The sequence below is a fragment of the Limulus polyphemus genome, unplaced genomic scaffold (genome assembly GCF_000517525.1).
Source record: "Limulus polyphemus unplaced genomic scaffold, Limulus_polyphemus-2.1.2 Scaffold225, whole genome shotgun sequence".
Classification (NCBI taxonomy): domain Eukaryota; kingdom Metazoa; phylum Arthropoda; class Merostomata; order Xiphosura; family Limulidae; genus Limulus; species Limulus polyphemus.
The window spans coordinates 471,291-479,867 of record NW_013665835.1 but is presented as its reverse complement, the minus strand read 5'-3'; positions in this window follow the sequence as shown (position 1 = coordinate 479,867).

Here is an 8,577-nt window from a genome sequence, read left to right as displayed (position 1 = left end):
TACTTAATACTCGCAAAATGTTGTGTAGTGTATTTCTCGTCGATTGGCATTCTTTCTTGCAAGTGAAGAAACGTTTACCTGAGATTGAAGAGAGGCATATTTAATTACAGCTTCTTTGTGGGAGGTTGAGTTTTCATGTGATTGGAAACCCCGAAATGAATATCTCCAATATTGAAATCCAGATTAGATAAAAATTGGTCCAGCTTTTGTAAAAAAAAATGTTAACAGCTTCTTTTCTGAATAGTTTTGCACACAAAACACAAAGTTCTGTCTGGTTTGTTATTGTATTCAAACCACGTAAAATTTGATAACCTCGACTTTTGAAAGCTCCTTTTCTTATCCTGCACATTCAAAACGAGGCCTCTTGTGTTTTTCGGTTTTCAAATCAGGTTAAAAAGTTTTACTTTTTTTTCATTAAATCAACTTTTTCTGCTTCTTCTTTTCCTCTTTGTAATTTGATTAAATATTTATCCATTTTAATCTGACGTTGAGGAATTCGGAATGAATTAACAGACAGTATGTTTTGTATGTATGTTTTTCTTACAGGAAAACCACATCGGGCTAGCTGCTGTGTTCACATAGGGGAATCTAACCCATAATCTTAGCGTTGTAAATCCGTATACTTAACGCTATCCCAGTGGGGACATTAACATTAACATTATAGGTAATCTATAACGCCCAACGCAATTTCAAGATCAATTAACTATACATACGGGCGGGTTCAAAGTGCCCATGTTTAATTAAACAGCTTTATTATTAATGTATACCAATAAACCTGGCATCGAAACATAGTTTATAATTCAAATTTTAATATCATAGAAACTTAAATTTCTTAATTAAAAATAAAATGCCCCAAGTGGCTCAGCAGCGAGTCTGAAGTCTTATAACACTAAAAACCTGGGTTTCAACAGCGTGGTGGGCACAGTAAACTTCATTGAGAACCCCACCACAGTAACTCCTCCATTAAATAAAACGATAAAACCCTATAATCCGAGCGCTTTGGAAAGATTCATTAAATGTATAAATAAGGTTAGGTGACGGGTTTGTATAATTTTTGGTCGTGCCCATCAGAAGTCGGAGTTCTACACTCATTACTTGCAGTGGGAACATTCCATAAAATAACCTTTTTTTAAAACATTCACTAGATACATTAGAAACAAAAATCTCTGTCAATGTGTTGTATAAAATGTCTATCATAATAAAATATATTAAGGTTATATAACTAGAACACCTCATTTTTTAGACGACATAGGCTTACTGCTTACATATAACACAGACTTGGAGTACTTTGTATTATAAACTGGTATGTGTATGGATAATGGACAAAGCTTAATTTTTATTAGCATTCAATCTTATTTTATTGAGATATAATTCAAAAAGTTCAGCCCTCTTGTCATGCCCTACTATCACAAACACTTCTTCAGCAAATGTTAATAGTTTTTCTGAGCCCTTCTGTGGAACAATGGTAAAGCTGCAGGCTTACGACGCTAAAAATTGGGTTTCGATACTCGTGGTAGGCAGCTCACAATAAGACCATTGTGTAGCTTTGCGCTTAGCAACAATTAAAACAGTTCACTCTGACATTTGCTCGTATATTGTTGACTTCCAACAATGTTTCTCTGTGAGAATTGAGTAACAAAATCCCAGAACTAGAAGTCCAGTATTCCTAATAATAGGACATTCATTTTTTTCTAAGATATCAACATAGCTTATATTAACTGGGCTCAAAATCAATAGGTTTCTTTCCACAGACAAATTTATTGTCTATACTAACTGTCATGATAATTGGTTGAGGCATTCTGGACGTTCTGCAGTGACAAGAAAATCCAAGATGCCCACCTAATATTCTTTTTGGATCTCGGACTGGATTCAAAATCAATAGGCTTCTTCACAGAGGATTATAAATTATCTATACCGCCTTTCGCGAAGATTGGTCGACGAATTTCAGACTTATCACAGTTACAACGAAATCCAATATGGTCACCTGGCAACCATATTAGATGTAGAACCAGGCTCAAGATCAACAGGCTTCTTTTCACAGGTCAACGCAATGTTCGTGGTAAGTTTTCTGATGATCAGATATAGCCTTCTAAAGTTATTGCAGTGGAAATGGAGGAAGAAAAAGACACAAAAAATAATGACTAAGAAACAGGGCCTTCCAACATCAAAGACGGGAGGCGTATTAATACAGAAATTCAAAACTGAAAACTTGTTTAATTAAACTATAACACGTTTCCTTCAGCATAAACTTTATTCCCCGACATTTGTTTGAGGCATGACAATTTCTGAACTGTAGACCAAGTAAAAAAAAAAGTCAGCAAAATACTAGTACTGGTTAAACCAACAAAATTGATAGAGTTAACCAATGAATAGATACAGGCTGTGATGGTTGACAGCTAAAGAATAGAAAAGCTGCATGGAAGATGGCTGGATGAAGTGTTTACTCGTCGTCACTACCTGACGAATCTTGTACATCTTTATTAACTTTTTGATCAGTCGCCATGTTAGCACAGTTAAGTATTTTGCACACCTTTGTGCATTTCAGGCTATATATAATGCATGTGCAATAAGTAAGTCGAAAATATCAAGCACACTTGCATGATATTAGACTGAGGACGACATCTGGAGCTGGGGAATCTGTCATCCACTGCACAACTAGATTGCTGCTGAGATATGTTACCCACTCGTGTCCTGCACTAAGGATAGGAATATCTGGGAAGTTTATCAGACTTCGTCGCCAAATAGGAGCCTGATAATTGGTATGACGTGTGTACTACAGCAAACAGTTTTCACATGGTGGGATATGTCCAGATTCGATTTCACCCATTTTGCTATGGAACATTTGGAATCGCGGTTCATTGACCTCAAGTACTTTGTTGTTACGACAGTATAATTGACAAGTAAACTTTTGAACAAGAACACAATACTGAATATTTAATCTGGAAGGGTCCAAACCTTGTCGAGTGAGGCAAATGGTTCCAGGAACTTCTGATCCCGTATCATAAGTTTCAATGCTTTCCGTTTCCCTTTTCCAGCAAATATGCTAACCATGTCACACCCAGTACATGAATGAAGGCATATCATTGCTTTATAAACGTCGTTTCCCAATGCGTTTGCTAGTTTTGTGATGTCAACATGCCTCACAGATGATTTTGAACTCCGTCTCAAGAAGATCCTGCTGTTGATACTCTGGCTCATCTCTAGGCAAATAATAAAGACATCAGTATCATCTGTCACAATAACTAGAATTGGAAAGTTTTCTGCAGCGTGCTTGGCATACTAAAGAAGACCTGTTCACCTCTTCTTGTCCAGATATCAGCACGTCAATCCCTTTCCATTGAATGTTTGTAACAGAAGACACGTTTCCACCTCTTCTTGTCCAGATATCAACACCTCAGTTTCTTTCCATTTAATGTTTGTAAGGTAAGCATACCACTCATTTAAAATCTCCTGCACAACAAAAAATGTGACCGTGAATTCTTGCAACACTTAATGACACACTATATTAGTTGCCCAATTATTATTCTGAATATAGCAAAAGCCATGAGCTACGATGTTCTAGACATGAATGCAACAGTTGTACGTTTTTGTTATTGGAGTATTTTTCCTAGCACCCTCCTTAAAATTTCAGGATAAGTCATTGAACTTACTTGTGCATATTGTACATTGACATGTACATTACTTGATATTTCACTTGAGTCGGTATGATTTGCTTTGACAGGTCTTAACGCTTGTGTATTACATTGCCTGGTTTAAAAATATATATACACGATATATATATACTTCAAACCAAAATAGACGATATACAGGTTGATTTGGATACATGTCATGCAAAGCTATCAGAAGGCAAGCAACATATCTCTGGACAAGATTTGAAACACGTGAGCAACAAAATGCGTTGGAATACTTGTTTACTGCAAAATGAAAGGGTGATCATGAATATTACACAGCACAGCATTTATCATGTTTATGGGTTTTATATTTGTACATATATCCACCTAAACATAATGTAGAGTGCAAGCAACATATCTCTGGACAAGATTTGAAACACGTGAGTATATATAGATCAGCAACAAAACGCGTTGGAATACTTGTTTACTGCAAAATGAAAGGGTGATCATGAATTTATATAGGGTGATCATCATTTATCATGTTTATGAGTTTCATATTTGTACATACATCCACCTAAACATAATGTAGAGTGCAGAAAGAACAAACATCATGATACAGCAGCTTATGTTTTATGTGGAAAATTGTGCGGAACTTAAGAGCCAATTCATAAAATATAGTTGCAAATAATGACACAATTCAATTTCCTTAAAGTAAATGTAGTTGCAGGCCACAACTAATTTTTGATACATTTTGTCAAGGTTTGTTAAGGTTACTTTTGATTTAGATGCCCACATGCCAACTAACACGCATTTTGATGATTTTTAATGAATTTGTGGCCATTTTTACAAATGGGCCCCCCAGTGGCACAGCGGTATGTCTGCGGACTTACAACGCTAGAAACCGGATTTCGATACCCGTGGTGGGCAGAGCACAGATAGCTCTTTGTGTAGGTTTGTGCATAAATTCAAAACAAAGAAACTTTACAAATGGCTACCAAAAAATCACTTAGCTGTGGATCTCAAAAGTTCATCAAATTTTTAGGCACTAGAGACATAAGGCTAACTAAAAACCATAGTGGCATTTAATCCCTCCTTCTGTTAGGTAGTCAGATCTGGTCTGACTCATGGACTAATACTGGTAAATTTGCTCTCGACGTTATAAGTGCTATTTGTGCACTGAATTCCTTCTGGCTCCCAATAAAATTACATGGGACAGCGAAAGAAATTGTTTTAAAAATGAAGTTAAAAGCAGCGCTTACTTGTTTTATTATGATAGTTATTTGGTATTCGTGTACACATTGTATTTGCAATAATATATCTTCCAATATTAAAATATTTAATCCAATGTTATCTGAAGAGTTAAACAATCTTACATCCAGACCACTAGTTTGAAACTGCCATTTGAATTAGGTTTGCTTGATTTTTTCCACCTAGGCTTCAGGTGGACAGCACAGAGGGCCTTTCAAAAGATGACCCAAGCAACAACGAAAGCATGCACTACGTACATTGATTTTGTCCATAGCGGCCATTCTTGAGATACGGGTTGTTTACAGCGCTCTGACACTTAAGAAAAATTATTTAACATAGTTTTTATTTTTAAATTAAATTGATGCAAAAATATTAGCTTGTTATGATTTTCCCAACGTAGCATATCTTACAATTATGATTAAGAAAAGATATGCAAAATATAAGCTCAAACATTGATGGAGCAGAATCCATCATTCCTAAGTATCCTCCACCTTCTGACTGATCCTTGGAGATACATTTTTATAGACCTAAATAAAAAATAAGTAAAATATAGACCAGAAAATGACAGACAAACTATAAGGTATAGAATTGTGTTTTCCTTTCGATAGAGAAATTTTCAGATAAAAACGTGGTGTAAATCACTGTTTTTTTTTTCTACATTATAACAATTTGAGCAGCAAATGTCTGTAATGACCATCAATCACCAACCCATAACACATATATCAGCCACCTACAGATATCTGTGAATATCTACATAGTATCCAGTCCAATATATATTCTTTGATGATGTTATTTTACAGCATTGGATACTTGAAAACACGAGGTTAATTCACTGCAGTTTTGATTTTTACTTTTTATAGCTTTTAACACGACTCTACGCATGAGAAAATAATTACAGGGAAAGAAATAGATTTGTGCTCTAAATATTAACAATTTATGGCGAAGCCAGCATCTATACTTTCTAGAACTGCTTGTATGCTTGTTTTAGCGGAAAGCCACACACTGGGCTAATTCAGTTCTGTCCGACTCGGGCAATCGAATTCCGGATATTTAGCAAACTCTGGAACCGAACATTCATTTGGTCTTCGTTTACTTAGTAGTTGTTAGAAAGCTAACGTTTGCAGCAGTCTTGTATTCAGTGCTAACGGCTAGGACTTGGCAGATTCTCCATATATCCACAAATAAACTCAACTTAGATACTTTAATTTACGCAAGTCTTAAAATACACGCATTATTTTGCCCATTGTTAGCAGAAAAGTAGAACTAACGCTGGCTGACACTCATACACAATCTATGGAGTCCGGGTTTCAGAAAACCAAAAATAATCTAAAAGCTTTTAATTCTCTTTGTCGTACTTTCAACAAGAAGACTATAATATGCTATTTCAAGATTTTAGGTACTTTGTTGAAATAGTCTACACTGACTAAATCTAAAAAACAAGTTACCAACGAGAAAAAACAACAACAACAACTTATGAAACAAAACAAAAACTCTTTACCAATAGAAGTTACAATAATTTTATGTTTTACTAGTCTATTTTATCTGTTTCTAAAATGTAAGACGGTTGGTGACACAAAGGTACCATTATTTCCTTAAAAAACATGTTTTATTAGGATTTATTAAATTTCTGAAATTTTCATTCATATAGGGAAAAAATCTTCATATAGGGAAATGTCAACATAACAGTATTTTTCAAATATTTGATGAACACACACATTAAGTAATCACTATTGGGTGTGGCTTCTTTTCACCATAATGAATGTAATATGGACTTCACAAAATGTCAAATATATTTTTCTCAGTTGTAGGCAATTCTTCGAGCAGCGTAATCTGCACTTGATCCACAGACGTCGACCAGTGGATTAGATTTGTAAATGCGATGCTTATGCTCACCTCAAAGATGTTTACTCGGTGATTGTGATGATAAAGGAAGACCACTGAAATATTTGTTTGATTCTCCGAACTATCACTAAACTGAATGAGTAAAAAAGAATTGTTGCATATAATTTTGGAAAAGTGTTTGGCCATCAGACTGAAAATACGGCATACAATAAAGATGATCAGAAACAACATCAAGATACACTCTGTTTGTTACGTACCCTTCTAAAGGCATCACGTGCTTCAAACTCCGCCCAGAGTATTTTCTCCACATCACTACACCATCTCCAGCACCTGGTACTGTTAGGTCAGCGCAGTTGAAACAAAGACTAGTGCTTCTGTGTGTTTCCCCATGTTTGTCATATTTCTAATCTATTGTGAATACAGAAAACGGCAGAAGTTGTATATTTCTGTTTATATCTGAGGTACGCAGTGCTAGAAATGTTTTTTTTTTGTTTTTGTTTTTTGTTTTTTTTGCTGGTATTTTTCTTTTTATGTTGGTTGTATATGTCGAATTCTAACCACTGGCGTTTGAATTGGTCACTTGAAACACAGTTTGAAATTTGTTGAACTTGACAACCTGATCACTTGTCGATAACAGCTAGAGGTCACAGTTTATCATAATGTCAGAATCTTTCAGCTGATACTGTTGATAGGTTTTAATAGCAGATGCCTCTGAACAGTAAGTAAAAAAAAATCTTTGTTAAGCCATTCTTGCTTGGCAGGCAACCGCTATAATGCCTTTTAATAGTTAAATAGATATTTTTTTCGTACTCATTTTCTTGCAGACAGGCCATAATTTAACTACATCTTTGTACTTACTTAAGGCGTAGGTATTCACACGACACATCATGTGCTCATTCCATTTTACATATGCAAGTAATAATAATATAATAATATGACGGTCAATCCCACTATTCGTTAGTAAAAGAGTAGCCCAAGAGTTGGCGGTGGGTGGTGATAACTAGCTGCCGTCCCTCTAGTCATACACTGTTAAATTAGGGTCAGCTTGCGCAGATAGCTCTTGTGTAGCTTTGCGCGAAATTCAAAACAAACAAAACAAACAAATTTTTATTTCAATATTTAAGCTTCTAATCCATAATTCACATAATCACATAATATAATCAATGGATATAGATCTTGAAACAGTGTTACAGTAATACTTAAAAATTAGTGTTGCTATATATCAGGCAAAATATATTAGTTCTTGTTTTCAACATTACTATTGTAGAAAATTATATTCTTACCTTTCTGTTAATATTTTCATTTTGAACATTAAATGAACTACTACATATAAGTGGTCATTTACATTGAATGCAAATGATAGAAAGATCAACACATACAATCACCAAATGGTGTGGACACTTCACCCTTATTGATTTACAGTTGATGGTATGTCGAGCTTTTTTTTTCTAAGAAGAGATGGGACTGGTAGAATTCTGAGTTCAATATGGCAGAAAAGAAAATTTTATGAAAACAAAAGTTGAACACGTCAAATATATTATTCATTACTCACACTTAATATTGAAAATAAAATGTTCAAGCTCTGCATATATAATCCCATATTTTCTACATGATTTCAAAAATTTTATATTATAAATTTAATGTTCACCATACTTTAACTTAGCTAGATATGATCAGCATTTGTATATCACTTTACATTGTGATACATGTTATGTATTACAATTTCGAATGGTCTGAAACCGAGCTAAATGATAATTTAAATTCAATAGTTAAATATATGCCAATATGTATCCAATTTATGATATTTACCAACAATATTGATACACACAGTTTCTTTTTTAATACAAATGGGTTTTAATATACAAACAATAATACA